This window comes from Lampris incognitus, chromosome 2 (genome assembly GCF_029633865.1).
Source record: "Lampris incognitus isolate fLamInc1 chromosome 2, fLamInc1.hap2, whole genome shotgun sequence".
In the NCBI taxonomy this organism is placed as follows: Eukaryota; Metazoa; Chordata; class Actinopteri; order Lampriformes; family Lampridae; genus Lampris; species Lampris incognitus.
Window position 1 is genome coordinate 14,471,742 of NC_079212.1, and position 18,966 is coordinate 14,490,707.

Consider the following 18,966-nt stretch of genomic DNA (forward strand, 5'->3'; position numbering starts at 1 on the left):
CTGGGAAACATAAACCAGTATCACTGTATAACAATACCTAATAAGGCCATGTGTCCTCTCGGTTTTCCATGGTCTGTTCCCATATCATAAACCCATAAAAGATCACACAATGGCTGGGCAGCAGTAGGCATAGCAGAGTTAAAAAAAAAACTACTAAATTTGTCTACCTGATTTGCATAGTCAAATAGGAGAGGATTTGGCTCGTGACAAACGGACTCCCAAACAGCTTTAAGTTCAGACCACTTTTGATGGCTCTTCAAGTTAAACGATGTCATATTCCACATTATGGTCGGCTCTGTACAATGTGTAACCTATAAGAAGCATTACACTTGATGAGCAGGAGGCAATATCCTGTTCAGATACTGGGCAGCTTACATCATCTCGGGCCAGAATCATAAAATCAAAACTAAACGTGATGAAAAACTTAAACATCAAAAAAAAAAAAGGCTCAGATGCTATTTCTGCATCCATCTGTTTTTCAAGATGCGGATCATTATTTCAGCGTCTTATCTGAGTATATTAACATAAACCACATTTTCCCTTCAACTTCTTGTTAGACTTGGTCCAAGCTACTTTGAATATTGGCTCACTTGTGGTATTTCCTCTGAAATGTCTTTTGCTTGTCCAATTTCTGTGTGCGCAACAGCGCAATCTTGATTATGTAAGGTTTAAGAGTTATGGTATTTTTTTTATTATTATTATTTATTATCATGTTTTTCTTGGCTCTAAGTTCTGGGATGTCCCAAAGAAGTTGAAATTCAAAGGAAAATGTCCTGGGATTCACATGTTTATGTGATGATAAGTGGGTTGAGAGGAAGGCGCATGTTTGTAAGCATTTATGCCCGAATAAGAGTTATTCTGAGAAGGTGGATCTCAAACTGAGTAAAAACAGCAACAACGGCATGCAAGTCTTTCTAATCAAGTGACAGCAATGGTAATGTTATGACAAGGAAATCTGTTTGACTGAGTGGTCAGTCATCACAGTAGTTAGTGGTTTAATCCCCAATTGTCCAATGGTTTTTGTTCCCTCAAATATCCCTGAAAAAGCATTATCTTGACAAAAATCACAGAAAACCTTGTCACTTCCTGCTTAGAACTCCAAAGCTTAATTTCACCGTTGAATGGCAAACAAACCATCACTAAAACAAAAAAGAGGAAATGTTGGATTTATTCAAATTATTTATTCAAAAAAATTATGTCGAGTGGTTCCACACAACTATGCTAAGCAAGTTCTTAAACCAAGAATTTTGATTCATCAAAGTGTAATTGAAGATTTAGAGTCATTGAACACGACTGAATCATTTCACATAACATTTTACGTAAATCCAACATTTCTTTTTTTGCAGTGAATATTTCACATTTACTGACACTTTAGAATGATAACTAGAATACTTACAATATATTTGTTACCCTTGGGTTTCTCCTCCCAGGTCATTAAAACGATCTATCAATCAATGAATCGGCTGAGACAAAGGAAGTATATTTAAGTATATTTAAGATACACAACTTTGCATATTAGCGAGTGTTGTACCAGATCTTGTATCTGCCCCTTGTGTTTCATTACAGTGACCCTTTACGTATGGAAATAAAAAATGCAAAATTATTGTTTTTTTAAGAGAAGAAACCATGTAATTGTACAGGTTGCGAGCAATGGGCAGCTGCAGCACCCGGGGAGCAATTCCAGTTCTTCTTTCCACTGCCTTGCTCAGGGACACAGACAGGAGTATTAACCCTAACATGCATGGTGGGAGGAAACCAAAGCACCTAGAGGAAACCCACACAGACACAGGGGAGAACATGCAAACTCTACTCAGAAAGGACCTGGGACGGCCTGGGGTTCAAACCCAGGACCTTCTTGCTGTGAGGCAACAGTGCTAACCACTGGGCCACCATGCTGCCACAATATTTTTACAAATTTATTGTTTACTTGATTCTTTCACTTTTTTTATAATTAAAAACCGGTTCTCACAACCAAAGCAAGGGTCCTCTGCAACACAGAGTACATTTCTGTAAAAGTATGAAGCAAACATAAATTTGTTTATTCTTCAGTACAAAGGCACAGTGAGCTAACCATCTTAAAGATTTAAAATGTCATGCAAATCAGACTGTTATTATAGGACTATCTGACTTCATGTTAATCACTGAACCAATAATGTCCATATGGAAAAAACCGGCAAAGTTAGTTTTCTTTTGGATTCAACCAATCGGCCTATTAAACGCTCTAACCATTTGAGTTTATGATGTCAAATGTTATAAAAGATGCTGATTTATACTTTTCACGCACCACAAATCTCGGTTTGGGGGATATATATTTCACCAACTTAATATGTATTTTCTAGGCTTGCAAATGTGTAATTACCTCTGTTAATACCTGAACACCACCCTCAATGCTGTCAAACATGGTCTGGAAAACACATAAATTTTACATACATAGGGGAGACTGGGGATGGTTGTAACAAAGGGATAGTTGTAACAGCATCACTACCACCAAGAAGAGATGAAATAAGAATCACGTGATCAATTTCATGTACGAACACCCCCTACTCGCCCTTGCATGTGAAATTGCATAGCTGTGTGAAGGATGCAGATTGTATAGCCGAAACACTGATTTTCAGATAAAAAAAAATGTAGTTTTTTTTTTACCAAGTCAGTGTTTTGATTAGTACTGATACTGTCGAAATTTGAATTATTAACTTGTATTAGATTAGAGAGTAGTCTCTTAGGTAAAATGTGAGGCATATCATTGATGCTAATTTCAAACCACCATGCTGCTACAGTTAGCTAACCATTGGCTGACAGGGAGGGGATGGTTATAACACCTTTTTAAACAAGTTTTACGACTAACCCCGTAATGACATCTAAACATAGGTGTACATAAAGCTGAAATATCCTTACCAACATATAGGCCTGTAACTGCGGCTAAAACATAGTTTCCCATTGGGCGCCGTCAAGCACTTCGTACTCAGCCAGAGAGGGTTAACGTCGTACAATCTGGCTCAGCCCACTCTGTACTGCGCATAGCCAGAGTCGCTCAACACCACCTCGTCAGTCAGGGTACTAGCTATTGATGGATTGAGAGTAAGTAGTTTGGTTATAATCTAGGAGAAAGACTTGGTTTATCTTTTTACGTCTTCTCGTTGACTGCAGTAAGGTTCGAATCCCCCCCCCCCCCAAAAGAAAATATGGACAGCTTTCTCTCGCGTTCTCATCCAGAGTAACCTGGTTGCGGCTAGTTTTTTTTTTGCGGCTAGATAGGATACAGCTACCAACGGAAGTGACGCAAATTCTCAAACTCTCGCCGGGTGGATTTCGTTGCTATGGCGATAGGTGAAGGCGTCCGTGGTAGTTAGTCTCGCAATACCACACAGTCGGAGATCTCCGCCTACCAGTCGTCTGGGGATTTCTAAATGCAAGCTAGTTGCTAGAACGGCCGCTAACAACCCTACACCTACTGTTACGCCCCTTTCATTTTGTCAAGGACACGCCTTACCGGAAACTATGCTCTCTCTCCCATCCTCCTCCGTAGTGAAACAAACTGGAGCTATAGCGAATCACCTCGTAACGCGGAGAGAGCTTTTTAAAACATTGAAAATGGATGTCCCGAGTAACGTTAGATCATTTGATTCCGTTTTATCCAACGTGTGCTCAGTCCACAAGATTGGCGCAATTAAGGATTTACAGTGGCTTTGTTTAAAACGTTTAACCCAGGACAAGAAAGACGTGTTTGCTTGTTTACCAACTGGTTAAGACTTTGGGTTGGATCTGCAATTTTTAAAACTCTTAATTGTTTCCACCCAGTTTTAGCAACGAAAGCTGGGAGAATGTCTAGTGGTGGTAGACATGGCGGCAGAAGAAGACACCGGCTACTTTCAAAGTTTCCCTTCATTAAGCATGTTAAGCAACGTCCGTCGTTATCGCCCGTTGTTGCTAAACATCAGAACACAAAGAGCCATGGACATCATTAGCTCTGATAACGACTCCAAAGAGGATACATATCTGAGTTTCATCACCAGCCAGTCAGACTAGCTTGGTTTAGTCAGAAAGGCACGAACTGATGAAGCCTCTTGGATGAGAGGCGAAACGTCTTCAAGGATATATACCAGGTCCAGTTGCACTCGATTCAATTCCTTTAGTTGTGAGATCTGAGGTTGTGTGCCACAACAACAACAACAACATTATATTAAGCAGTGAATTAATTGAAGTACAGTACAATTTTCGGTTCAGTAAATTTATTTGTAAAAATATCACAGTAAAATCAAATTTTTTATCTTTTCATGTCATTACTTCACTGACCTTCCACAGAATTGCTGCTGCATGACTACAAGAGCGTCCTGGCCCTGCAATACATGAGCAACCCGCTGTCTGTATGTCACTTGTCACTGATGCTAGCACCCAAGCCTTATGATGAGATACGTGCAGGCTCTGACTCGGCTCTACGTCTTTTTTTAGGTAGATAATGTCATTTCCAACTTCCTTAAATAACACCCGGCCAACTTTATTGCTGTGTAGATACTGGTATGCCTCCGAGCTTTTTAAATTGCTCATCACCTTACCATCACAGGCAACGGACTCAACAAAATAGCTAGAAATGCTACTGTACGTGATACGAGGCCACTTCTTCACATCATCTTCCCAACCATCTATTACAGACGGCAAAGGTATTCTTATTTCACCCTTTTTGAGCTCCGTGAGGTTGTGTCCCACATCATTAGCTAATTTGCCTGGCTAGATCTTCATGAATGAATGAGACACCGTACAAATCGCTCTAAGAAAGACGGTTAGCGTACCGTTACCATGGAAAAGGCCAGTTCCGGTTCAGTGACAGGATGTGCCAGAAGTCGTGCCCATAATACACGTAAGGTACCATGGGGGCTAGGAATAAGGTGGATAGGTATGTCTATATGGGCATATGTTTGATAGGTAGCTAGTTAATTTAGCAAGCTATGCCATGAATTTTTAAAAATTTTAATCCTGATTCATATGTTGGCCTCCCTTGAATAAACCAATTTCATGCATGTTTGTGATATGGGAGGTGCAGTAAAGTCAACTAGAACCAATTTAGAGCTCATGTAGCATCTCTAAGTATAATCATACTTGTGGCCATTATATAATTTCTATTTTATTTTGGCCAAGTACCAGTAATAGCCTATGTCTGTTTATTTGCTTCTTTTTTTCCCCCCACAGCACTGCGCAACTGCTGCTGTGGGCTATGCATTGCAAATTGTGGTCACTCACTCATCAGCATTGCCCTGAGAGGGATGTTTGGTAGGGACATTTAGCAGGACGTGCAGCACAGGTGCGCTGTGGATCTACACGATTTCGAGCTTGTTTCATTTGAAACTCCACTGTGCTGTCACATAGTAATGATAGTCTGAGTGGGAGAATGGTTTTGATTTACATATGTGGCTTCAGTAAAGTTCATACAGGTACTGCCTATGCTCTGTCTCAGCTGAGTGAGAACCACTTTGTAACCCGTTGTAAATAGTACCATTTTGAGCCTGCTTATCTAGTGCTCTTTATTTCTTTTTATTTTGAAGTCGGTTTCCTTTTTTTGCATATATTTTATACATATATATTGTTAAGTAAACCCATCCTTTTTTGACACTGTCAGCCCTGTCCTCTGTGCTTTCCTAAACACCCACTTAAGATGCCTGATCCTATCTACCGTTGATTAATTTTGATAACTCCCATCTACCTTTGAACAAATGATGGCACTTTACAGCAAGCGGAAGTCATTGTCAGGAAGGTGTTGCTTATATATTTTTTTCCCCAATAATCATTTACAAGATTTTATTCTGTGATATTTTTTTTCAAGATGAGTAAAGAACTTTGTTTAAAATGTTCTTGCAAGCATAGGAAAATGTTTGAAGCACACCAACATTGATGCCTCCAAATTTGTAATTATTGTACACTATTATTGATCTCTACAAGTAAATAAATCTGATAGATTAGATCCTATATCATAACGCCATTCAGAATATAACATATTTGGTAACAGAGTAGAATCAAGACCCTGTGATGTATTACTTTAATTGTTTTCCCCATCAGATCTCTACTGTAGTTTGTTTACAAAATTAACCATATTATATAACTTCTGGTTTACCTCCCTCCTACACATTCAAGCCCAACCCATGTGTCCCTACCAACTTTCAAGCCAAACCTACGCCCTTGCAAATAAACACCTTTTGGGGAAGAAGAAAGGAAGGGGAATAGTAAAAAGAATGTGAAAAAGGCCCTTTTTGGAAAGAGGCAACGCAAACAAAATCATGCAGAGAGAAAGCCAGCCAAACAGAGATCCAAGAAGGACAGGGGACCGTGCATTGTTCCAACGGCCCATTATTCCGAAACCCTGATAATCCAAAAAATGTCCCATTGGAGTGAAAGCCCAATTGTCCGAAAGCCCGTTATTCCAGAAACAAAAGCCCACTGCTGCGAAGGCCTGTTGTTCCAAAAATACACTCTCCCTGGAGTTTTTTACCCTTTAACACCTTAAGTGTACTTTGATGTGCAAACTACTACTAATTCGCATGAATAGGCAGTGTAACAAACGCACTTGTGAGAATGTCATCTCTACCTCACCAGAAATATCAACTTTCGGGCATCCGGGTAGCGTAGCGGTCTGTTCCGTTGCCTACCAACATGGGAATCGCCGGTTCGAATCCCCGTGTTACCTCCGGTTTGGTCGGGCATCTCTACAGACACAATTGGCTGTGTCTGCGGGTGGGAAGCCGGATGTGGGTGTGTCCTGGTTGCTGCACTAGCGCCTCCTCTGGTCGGTTGGGGCGCCTATTCAGGGGGGAGGGGGAACTGGGGGGAATAGCGTGATCCTCCTACGTGCTACGTCCCCCTGGTGAAACTCCTCACTGTCAGGTGAAAAGAAGTGGCTGGCGACTCCACATGTATCGGAGGAGGTATGTGGCAGTCTGCAGCCCTCCCCCGATCGGCAGAGGGGGTGGAGCAGTGACCGGGACGGCTCAGAAGAGTGGGGTAATTGGTCGGATACAATTGGGTAGCAAAGGGGGGGGGGGTATCAGCTTTCTTGTATTTATCTCTTGCCAGTTCAAATCAATGATTTAGAGTCAGACTGGATGCGACTTCCAACTTTCTGGTGTTGTATCAAACTCTGTTTCCCCGTCGAGATCTGTTTCTCCCTTTGGAAACAGGTTAGCTATCGGTTACAACTAGGTTAAGGTAAGCGTTAGGTTAAGGTTAGGTTGAGGTTAGGTTAAGGTTAATCAAGCATCCCGGTGTTGTATCGAACTCTGGCTAGGGGGAAACAGATCTTGAAGGAGAAACAGCAGCATCAGCGTTATGGTCGGGTCTTGGGGATCTAGGTCCGTCCAATAAGGTTACTGTGCCCCCTCAGCTGAATTCTCTCCCTGACAAAAAAATAAATAAAACTTAAAATACTTTTATAGCTATAAGTTAAATTGAGTCATACAATTTTGTAATGGAAGATTTAACACTGTAATGCAAAATAAAGCACAAAACAGTGATAAGTTTTCATTTAGGAAACCATTTCCTACTAAAAAGTAACCCCCTATCTAGCCAATTAAAAACAACTACCAAATTCGCACTGTATGACCAGCCAATCAATACACGGTTGAACTTATAGTTATGTGGAGAGATTAGTTGGGTGGCACTAATATGGACATTTTCTTGGCGGTAAAAAAAAGCTAATAATGTGCAATTTAGCCATCATTCAGTTAACATGGACATAAGAACGTGCTTTGAAACAGCACCCGTATTGGCAGTAAGTCGTGGCAGCGACAAGCAAGCTCAAGCTAATCATTGGGCTTATATTAGTTCAGATCTGTACTCACAGTCGGCGACTCCAGCTGTTCTAGTGGTGAGTTCATAAATCCACTTATGCACCTTGGGAAAATGTCTTCCCTGCTTTGTACTCTGCTATTTAAAATTGGTATTGTTTGCACTTTTGTAATTGTGGCTACATTTCTGGATGAGTGCACATATGATTGTATAAATATGCATACTGGTTCCTGATGTGGCCTAAAGGATGTTGTTTATCCTTTTAATTTGTTGTGTAACCTGCAAAGGTGGTGGCTCAAGATATAGGTTTATTCGTTATGTAGAATTGCCTCTTGCAGTACTGTAATATATGCAAAACATTTAATGGATTTCCCCCTGTGCATCTTAGTTTATAACCTTTGGTTTTGTGGACGTAGTGCATGTGTGCCTGTACGCGTGATTGACAATGTATGTACGCCTCTCTGTCATAATTTCTTTCTTTCATGAAACATGATAATGTTAATTGTACACTTATTAAAAGCTAGGTGAGGTGAACAAAATGCCCCCCTGTCAGAGTTGATTGCCGTTTGTTCTTTATGCTCAGGCATCGACCATGGGAAACAGAATTCGATACAACACCAGCATTCACTGAACTAAGGAGAGTGTGTATTTTTGGATCAATGGGCGTTTCGTTTTCAGGATATATGGACATGTTGGACATATGGACTTTCGGTCCAATGGGACATTTTTTTTGGACTATTGGGGTTTCAGAATAATGGGCCATTGGAATAATGGCATGGCACTGAAGGACAAGGATGAGGATTCGGACACCTCAGAAGAAGAAGATTCCTGCTTTGTGTGCATGGAGCTCTTTGGAAATTCTAAACCCAAAAGAAAAGTGGATCAGATGTGTAAATTGCAAGTTCTGGACCCACGAAGACTGCACCCCTGGCAGACCTACATACATATGTCACTCCTGTGACTGATAAAATAGATAACACACACACACACACACACATGCAAGCACATACTTTTTGGTTCACTGTATAGCTGATCTTCTCTAAGAAACATGTCTGTGAATGTTCTCATTCATCCAGGTCATGGTTATCCAAAGGAGTTGAATCGAGTGCAACTGGACTTGGTATATATCCGTGAAGACGTTTCGCCTCTCATCCAAGAGGCTTCCTCAGTTCGTGCCTTTCTGACTAGACCAAGCTAGTCTGACTGGCTGGTGATGAGACTCAGAATTTATCCTCTAGGGGTCGTTGTCAGAGCTATTGATATGCGTGGCTCTTTGTGATCCGATGTTTACCAACGCCCGTCGCTAACAGAGCCATAGATATGAGTGGCTCTTTTTTGTGTACAGATGTTTGGCCGCGCCCGTCGTTATCGGAGCTATCATCTCTACCCAGGAGACTCAAGAAGCCTAGCTTCCAAGAACAACAGTCGGTCACTAAGGCCTCCAAAACGACTCTCATGACCGCTGAATAATGAAGTCGAAACTAACACCCACAACGACCGTCGCTGCTAAACAAATGCAAATCAATAGCTCCGATAACGACGGGCGCGGCCAAAAATCGGTACACAAAAAAGAGCCACTCATATCTATGGCTCTGTTAGCGACGGGCGTTGGTAAACATCGGATCACAAAGAGCCACTCATATCTATGGCTCGGACAACGATCCCTAGAGGATAAATTCTGAGTCTCATCACCAGCCAGTCAGACTAGCTTGGTCTAGCCAGAAAGGCACGAACTGAGGAAGCCTCTTGGATGAGAGGCGAAACGTCTTCACGGATATATACCAAGTCCAGTTGCACTTGATTCAACTCCTTTGGATTCTCTAAGAAAGCTCTATAAAGTTAAAAGGACCAGCCCTATTGTCAAGGGCAAATACAAACACAATGACACTGTTCTTCATTTAGCCTATTGCATATGCATGCGCATCACACCTGTGGGTGTTAGGGGGGTTGCAACCCCTGCACTTTCACAGAAACATTATTCCATACCCCCACTTTTTCTTGAGGTAGTAATTGACGAAAACAAATGGAGTTCCCCATACATGAAAACCTACTGGTCAAGTTAGATTGATTGCGCGGCCATCCAGCTAATCACAGCCACGTGACCAACCCACCAGGCCAGGGAAGAGTAAACAGTTGAAGTCTTCTCCATGGATTGTCACCTTGTCATGCTGGAGAAGCTTGCATGGTCCTGAGATCCCGAGAGCAATGCCATTTGGAGTTATGCTCCTGGAAGGGTCACCCATGGCAGTAAGGTCAAGAGGGAAGTCCCTGACGAAGAGCAATCCAACCAAGACCCCAATGGTGGAACAGGCGGAGGATGATAGCTGACTTTATGGAAGATCACAACAGCTGGGATGGTGAATGAAGGCTGCAGCAGAAATGGGCCCCCAGTCGTCTTGGACTCCATACCACTGGATCCTGACCCAGATCTGTGGTGGCTGTCTGTGCACCAGTCTCCCCGTGTTAAACAAAGTCATGCACAGGTGTCCTCCAGACGACAGTCATACTCGCTTCGATTGACTGCCGACGATGATAATGATGATGATGGTGAAACAGTTGAAGTACAGTAAAGTGACGTGTGTGCATTCAGAATCGGTGCTGGGAAAGGATACTGGAGGGAGGGCATCAAAAAATAAGAAGCAAGAGAAGTGGAAGCTGACAGTTTTGAATTTATAGAAGCAGGAGCACCTCAGAGATGAGAAAGAAAAATAAAGTAGATTCATCAAGTCATAGTGAGAGCAAACATGAAAAAGAAGCCTACATAGTTGGAATGAAGATTCGGGGTTTGAAAGAGGGTACTGGATGTGGAGCTTTGTCAGAAAAGCACACTGTGGCAAGATGGATTAAGAATGAAGTGGGTGAAGTTAAACTGATCCATATAAAGCGATCCGGCTTGATAGTCGTCGAATGTATGTCAAAGTCACTGATGGAAAAAGCTTTGAAAGTCATGGTGTTGGGCACTGAGTGGGAAGTATACCCTGTGTCATGTTTTCCGCTCCACAAGAAAGCTCCAATAAAAGGTCACGTTGATGGCATTTTACACAGGGTGGATGCAAGGAGATTTACAGAGTGTAAAGCAGTGACTAGCAGCTATAGAATGAATACATTTAATGAAGTAGTAATGAAAAGTACAAGACTAAATCTGTTAAGATACTCTTTGATTTGGATTACTTGCCTGATATAGTGTTCTTGCACCATGTGTTGTACCCAGTAAGGCAGTATGTTCCCAAACCTTTGCAGTGTAAAAATTGTAAGTTTGGTCATAGTTTCACAGAAAGTTGAATCAGTTCATCTGGACACATTTATTGAGAGAAAAGTTTCATCTTTCATCTAAGTGACCTCTTCAGTCTCAACTGCAGTCATTTGAGAGTGAAGAGGTCACTTGGATGAGTGATGAAACGTTTGCCTTAATAAACATTGTGTCCAGATGAACTGATTCAACTTTCTGTGATTTTCTTACTTGGATTATTGAGCGTACATAAAGACATTTTGGTCATAGTTTATTTGTATGTAGGAGTGGTTTTATTATTTGTGGTAAATTTGGAGAATGAGTGTGAAGGAAACTGAAAAAGATCCAGAGTGTCTTCCTTGCAAAGGGAATCATGTAGCATGGGAGGCTAAATGTCCAAAGAGAATAAAGGAGTTTTTTTTAGGGAGTTGTTCCTTATCCGATGAGAGGGTCTAAGGACAGGATGTTGTGTTGCTGTTAAGCCCACTGAGGAAAATTTGTAATTTGTGATATTGGGCTATACAAATAAATTGATTTGATTTGATTTGAATAAAGGAGGCAGAAGTAATCGGGATTAGATCTAAGAAAAGCACTAAACATGAGGAAGTAGGTAAGAAATATTATGATGTGAGACAAGATGCTAAGGAGGACAAGTCAGTAAGGAAGCATGCTGAGTTTTGCTTTTGTAAGGATCAGTTGAAGTATTTGGCCTTTTTGCCAATGGTAATTAGCTGTACTGCTGGAGTAGAAAGACATTTTGAGAGAATTGACATAATTGTAGATGTAGCAAGGAAATTTCTGGATGATGTGGGAGTTTCTGGGGAAAGTGTGCAGCAGCTGTTTAGACAGGCTTTTAGCACCTCTCAGAAACCTGAGAAATAAAGAAGTTGTAGCAGAGTGGGAAATGGGTGGGAAGGACTTTTTTATTTACTTAGTGGAGATTTAGTTTAAATTCAGTAGATGACGGCAATGTGACATTTTGGATACCAACCGGCAGTAAAACCAAGAAGAAGAAGAAGAAATGGTGCTTCTGTCACTCACTGCTCGCTGTGATAGCAGATTAGGGAATAACAGGTCAGAGGTATGAAATAGCTATTCAATTAGTTAGTAATGTAGAATTTTCTTTTGTAACGTTATTTTATGTGATGTGTCAGCTAACAGTAGTCGTTGACCATAAAATGAAATAGGCTAGCCTAGTCATTGTGCTTGCTAACTAGCTAGCTACCTCAATAATTTTAAATGCAAGCCAGGAGGCAAACAAACTCAATGCAAACTAATGGTAGCTGACATTATTTAGCTAGATAGCATTTTCACAGCTAGATAAGTTAAAGTCCCCTGTTTTGGGGACATATCTTGCACCCTCGGTTTACAATGTCTCTTGTCTTGGCAAGCTGCTAGGCTAGCAGTCTGTCGCTGACCAATGTTGGCTAGCTTGACAGTATGTGCTAACGTTAGTGATCGTTTGCTTGTGACAGCCAATGAGTTTGACATTGTTCAACATTCTCATTGTTCTTTTTGTTAAGCAAGATAGGATGAAATGCACATAAGGAAAAGGCAGAAGAAAATTGACTCCTTTATCAAGTCAAGTAGTCATGTAAGTGGAGTTATAGTGACATGGGCTTGCTAGGTCTTTTCTTTGGAAGGAAGCAGAAAGCTAATACTGCTTAATACCAGGATATATGAATGCTATATAGTGAATATAGTATCTTGGGGAGAAGGGTGTGGTACTACAATGTACATTTTGAACTCAATATTATTTGCCTATGGTGGTGCAGAAAATGTAGAAATGTATGGCCTTCATTTTGATTTGGTCTGTTGTTAAGATGAATGGGGGCCAAATGGGGGGGGGGGGGGTTGCAGTGCTCATGTCCCATCCCTTGAACCCCCACACTTTTAAAATCACCGATCCACCTCTGTGAATGTTTTAGAAGAAATTCCCTCCAAAGTTTTATAAGTATCAGCAACAGCTCATTATTGTGGATTACAATCATTCTTACGGTGATTTAAAAGTCAGTGCTGAGTTCTTTTTGTTCTTTGTGAACCACAGGAAGGTGTTGACATGCACAATAAACTTATTCGGATACATGTTTTGTGGCGTGATCTCAATTTTTAATTCTTCACTCTTATTGTTACAACTTGCCCCGGTAGTGGGGCAGGTTGTAATAATTGAATTCTGTGATATAGCTGGAGAACTTGGAAACATTTCTATCTGTAGTAGACAAATAAGGGCACTTTGTGTCACAATTTGAGAGCTCTAATACAAAAATTCTGCGAGTTATAGGTGCTGAGACAAAAAGTGTTACAACCATCCCTGGTCTCCGCTACCACGAGACAATTTAAAAAAAATATATATGCATATATTTTGATGCCACACCAGATATTAATGTGATTAAAATTATACATGTAAAAATCTATTGAACTACCTCACAATTATATGAAATGAGGTCAAATCAAATATAAAGTACACAAAGGAATGTACTGCACATACCACAAGGCTTGTTTTAGGCAAAAGTACCTTTCAGTGTTTAAATATTGACTTACTTATATCTTTTAATTTTAGTAAAATGATTTACAATCTGTGCTAATAGTGCCAAAACCCATACACTGCACAGAGATGAATATTCTGCCAACACTGCAAAGCTTGTTTTAGACAAAATACCTTTCTATGTTTTTATATTGACTTATTTATACCTTTAATTCTATTTTGAGCAATTCCTTCTGGAATATATATACTACACGAATGTTCTGTACATAACCCAAGGCTCGACTTAAAAACATAATAATAAGACATTAAGTAACTTAGTTTGTTGTAATTATTTTGACTTTTCTGTTTGCACACAATAAGGTGCCAGGTAAGTCCATTTTTTGGAGGTTGTCAGAACTCTGTGTAATGCAGCAGTCATGGAACCAATCATGGATTAGTTTAATAGAATTAAATAAGTAAACAATAAATCAATAAGTTAATAAGTAAATTATACGTCAATATTAAAATACGGAAAGGTACTTTGCCTAGAAAAAAGCTTTGTGGTATCCGCAGTACATTCCTTTGTGTACTTTACACTTGGTTTCACCTCATGTCATATAATCGTGAGGTAGTTTAATAGATTTTTAATTAAATTAAATTTTTGATTAAAGTATATCAAAATAAAAAAACGATCTGATGGGGCATGATATATATATATATATATATATATATATATATATATCGGGTTTTTTTTCTCGAAACCGTCAATGGTGTTGTGAGTGCTCAGCTAACGAGGAGCGGAATATCAACACGGATACAGGAAAAAAGATTTTAATATATTCATCACCTGCTAATCTTTTTTCCTGTATCCGTGTTGATATATACATATATATCTATCTTGTGGTATGTATGTAAAATTAATGTGTTTTCCACACCACGTTTGACAGCATTAAGTGTGATGTTCAGGTAGTTCCATAGGTATTTACACGCGCAAACCTGGAATCGGTGAAATATGTATCCCCCAAACCAAGGTTTGTGGTGTATGAAGAGTATAAATCAGCATCTTTTATAACACATAAGGTCAAATGGTCAGAGCGTTTGATGGACCGATTGGTTGAATATCAAACGAATAACCAAAAGAAAACTAACTTTACCGCAGAGAGGAAAAACACGTTTCATATGATCGTATCTTGGGGGGGGGCATATTCTACATGGGATACAAGAGTTGACACTACACCAAAATACGACATTCTCCCAGAGGTGCTTTCACACTAGGGACCCGGGCCCAGATCCGAATACACTTGACCCCAAATGAACACTACGTACCGCACGGTGGTCTGCGTACTCACGTACGGTTCGCATCAGGTGCGAAAACAACGGTACCAAAACACGGAAGTGGACTGCTATGCTACAAAGGCATTTCTCAAACGCCGCCCGTCTCCTCCGATCTATCTGCGTATGCGCGCAGTCCTCGCCGATCTCGTGTGTAGATACGCAAGTGTCCTCGGCTCGGGTACGGAACAACATTACTAATCTGAAAGCGGACCAGCGGGGTGGGGGCGAGCGTACTTAGGCACGGTACGGGGCAGTCGTACCTAAATGTGAAAACGCCCTATTACAGGCAAACGGGCTCAGCTGACTCACGACCTCTTTCAAGGTGGATCACCGACCCCATGCTTTTTCACCGACATGTGTCATTGGACATAACAATATATTGGCAGATTTCGGGGACGTGCACAGCAGACACGTGGGTGAGACCCGAAGATGGAAAGAGTGATAAATCTACCCGAGTCCGGCCACGTAACGCAATAATTATCATCTGTGTCAGATAACAAACAAAAAAAAGCCACTGTCACAAACCTGTACACACCCAAACTCATCATCATTCGCCACCTTTAAAAACGATTAGGGCAGTATAGCATGCAATAGTCTTGCCTTATCACCACCTACTTACTCTTAACACAATTAATGATGTCAGCGATGCATAATTTAGGTCACACGTATCACTTCTAAGAAAAAAAAGTGGGCTAATCCTTACAAGTGGTGTTATCTGTCGCCCAAATAACAAGAGGACAAAAAAAAAGGACGGGATGCTAAACCTGCAATTTAAGCCCTAAAACACTGGTAGCAAAGCAACTGACTGACCTCACATGTTAGAAAAAGGCTTAGAAATCAAAAGCATTTTAGCTTACATGTTTTATTTATACATCAGAGAATATTTTTGTACTTATTCCAATCAAACAAAAAAAAAATTTCCAACACGCATTTGATATTTAAAGAAGATGCCGTATTACCTGTTGTCTATTTTTTTTACTGAGCTCTCTCTTGTTCCTTACAGTGAGCGCTGAGTGCGGAATAAGAATAAGTGCATGGAGATGTTTTCTGTATGACCTTTGTTTCTATCAGCCAGTGCGCGTTTAATATCAGTTTGAGTGGAAAATCACCAGCTTCTCCATGCAACAGGAGAGCTGGCTCTTAAAGCGACAGGTTCCCGCTGATGAGCGCCGTCCGTCTACGTACCATTCATCACATGTCACCGCCGGTGTCAAGCCGAGAGACAAGAGGGGACGTGTCGGGAGAAGAAATCGCTCATTATGGTCCGCTTGTAATCAGTTAAGCAAGCGGTCACCATAAAGATAACGAAAAGACTACTGCCATACACGGGGCGAAAGAACCATAACCATTAAGGCTTTGTCACGTTGCCAAAATGTTCTGCATAATCTGATCGTATAGTGAAAGCAGCGCGGGGTTTTATTAAATGACGCCACGTGCACGCTTGACGACGCAAATGTTGCATTGTAGTTGATTAAAACCAGTGAACCGCCTGCCCCGTGGAGCGAAACAGATGGGAGAGCCACGTGCTGGCTCTGGAGGATATGTTGTGAACAACCACTTCCAGTTCACAAACTGCACCCAGACACAGCATTTGAAAATAACCCCTTTACGATTTCTCCCAAAATATATTTGAGATTTGAAAGTCGAGCACTCTCGGTAGAGATCAAGCCCCCCCCTCCCCCCAAAGTGTTAAGTCAACTTATGAACCTCGACTGTATGTATGTATGACCTGCAGGCAAGGACTGGTTGTTCCAAGTAGGAAAGAAAGAAAAAAAAAGACAGATTTGATTTATGCATTCAAACCGCAGGGAGGCATTGCGAATGCATTCATTTAACCGTCACCAAACAAAGTATTTCGAAAGGAAAGGGGTAAGCGATACGTAGGCCCTCGCGTGATGGGTTTCGAACCTAAGAACCGCGGCTCTGGGAAATGACAGTGTTGTTGTTTTAAAGCCACTCGGTTCCTCCAGATACGGCGATGCTCTCAGCGGAAGAGTGCGGAAGATCTGCCAGCAAAGCAAACCGCTTTCTGCAGACTAAGGGATAAACCTCCCAAGAAACAGGAAAGTGGCTAAAAAAAGAGAGACATTGAATATTGGACATTCATATGCAACGGTGACAAAAGCCGAGCCTTTATCTCAAATAGCTGATCCTTGTCACAGGAAACAAAAAAAACGTTTTAAGGTCACGTCTGATTGTGTGCCCGGACAAAAGGCCATTGAGGATGTAGGCAATGATAATAAAGCCCTTCCCAAGCTAAGTATTTAAAATGAGTGATGTCTCTGGCGATGTTTGTGGTCAAAAGTATGCGACTCAAAACAATGCATTCTCAGTTTTTATGCCTCATATAATGTCATAATCATTCTTTGTCTTGTCCCTTTGACTCCATGTCTGCTGCCAATCTGTTGGTCATATGAACTGCCGGGAGCTTTGAATGAAAGCTTTTTCTAAGACAAAAGCAAGGCTGTTGTTCCGTGGTCCTCCGTGTCCTGTAGAGAGTTAGGTGCAAGAGTTCTTTGTCCAGGATAGATTTAGTCTGTCTTTTGTTAGAGGTCTGTTTAAGGGCAGTCCCGTCACATGGTAACAGTTTAATCCTGTCTCACATGCAGATGCTGTATGTGTCTTCCTGCAGAGCTCTCCGCGTTCTCTGCAGGCAACCTTGTGATTCCCCTCAAGGGGAGCATTGTGTTGCACTATACACAAACATACAAATAGATGGACGCATGATACATGACTAAATACATACCTGATTACATATAAGCTGGGGGAAAAACTACAAAAGAAAAAGAACACAAACATAACTTTATTTTGGCACCCTCTGCATCGTCTGTGAGACCTGTACAAAAATAAAGAGAACAAATATAATTATTCAGCTTTGTAGAAAGAGTTTGCCGTCCTGATAAAAGCAACAAGGCCACTGTTCGCTCGCTTGTCTGTTCTGGCAGCTTATACTTCAAGTGAGGGTTTAATCCCATATTACTGGAGCTAAGTCATGTAAAGTGTAAGCATCTGACCGTCACACGCTGCCAAGAGGAGCCTCAACACAGCACAAGGAAATAAACGAGATTCCCAGTAGATAGACAACCCTGCACTCACAGTTGATGAAATTCCATAGCCATCTTTAACCTGGTGTTAATCATGACAGGACATTGGAAATGTGGAGGAGAGAAAATAGCCCCCCCCCACACACACACATACACTGGGCCCCAAATCCTTCTCATTTCAGGACAATCCTGTAAAGAGACAATCTTGGCAGCAACTTATAGCTCAAATTAGAGCATGTGTAGTCTTTACTCTGTCCTTTCTTACATAATAGCTGGCCACGATCCAGGTATATTACACTGAACTGAGTCTTACGTTTCCAAGAGCACCATGTTTCCCATTGTACCTAGATTTGGAGTGATGACACCAAAGCATTGACTTAAGTCTCGTACATGTAGCCTAATATTTTGATTATAATGTTTAAAAACCCAAACAAAATAAAAATACTCCATATAAACATCTCAGTCAGAATAAATGGGCCCAACCGACTGAAATGTCAATCGTTTACAGCGGGATAGTTAAAACCTTTTCATACACCGATCAAAAGGAAAATTGTACCATGTAAACAATTTAACCGGATTACTTTATGGCGGCATTCTTTCTGCGCATGCGCACGCCTCGCTGAGTTATTTCCGGTTGTCAGCTGACGGTTTGTTTGTCGCTCTGCTTCCTTGCTTTTCAACTTTTAATTGATTTTTTGCTTTGTCTGTACTATTTTATGGATTTTTATCCGATCATCGATTGTTGCACCGACTTTGTCGCGCTGAAGTCTCCGACTCCGTAGTGCTGGAGTTGTATGTGGCAAGAACCGTGTAGACTCAGCCCTCAGTCGTGATCGACGTTTTTGTTTGTACTTTCTTACTGTGCTTTTTGTCTGATTTCTGGAAATACAGCCTATTATTGTTTAATTCATGAACAGATTCTACCGTCGCTCAACTGTGGCTACCTAACACTCAGACGGGGCTTTCCTGGCTTTGCTCACGATCGCCGATCCCTGCGTTTGTACCGCTAGCGGATTCTGCTGCTAGCTAGCACCGGCTTGTTTTTTAGCTAGCTAGTGCTCCAAGACAGAGACTTTCGCCCGGTCGTATCTCTCAAAAGACTCCGGAATCCTCTTGCCTGTGTC

The 18,966-nt window shown here is 41.2% G+C and overlaps 1 protein-coding gene across 2 annotated transcripts in view; it reads right to left on the minus strand.

The window, feature by feature from the left end:
- LOC130107784 (sodium- and chloride-dependent taurine transporter-like) overlaps positions 1-15,866 on the minus strand; it is a 33,257-nt gene extending 17,391 nt beyond the window's left edge. Inside the window, exon 1 of one of the 2 annotated variants that reach the window (XM_056274535.1) lies at positions 15,758-15,866. The gene's annotated coding sequence lies outside the window, so the exon portion shown is untranslated. Of the gene's footprint in view, positions 1-14,789; positions 14,809-15,757 lie in introns of those variants that run through there. The other variant, XM_056274536.1, reaches the window with a different exon arrangement.
- Between the last annotated feature and the right edge of the window lie 3,100 nt (positions 15,867-18,966).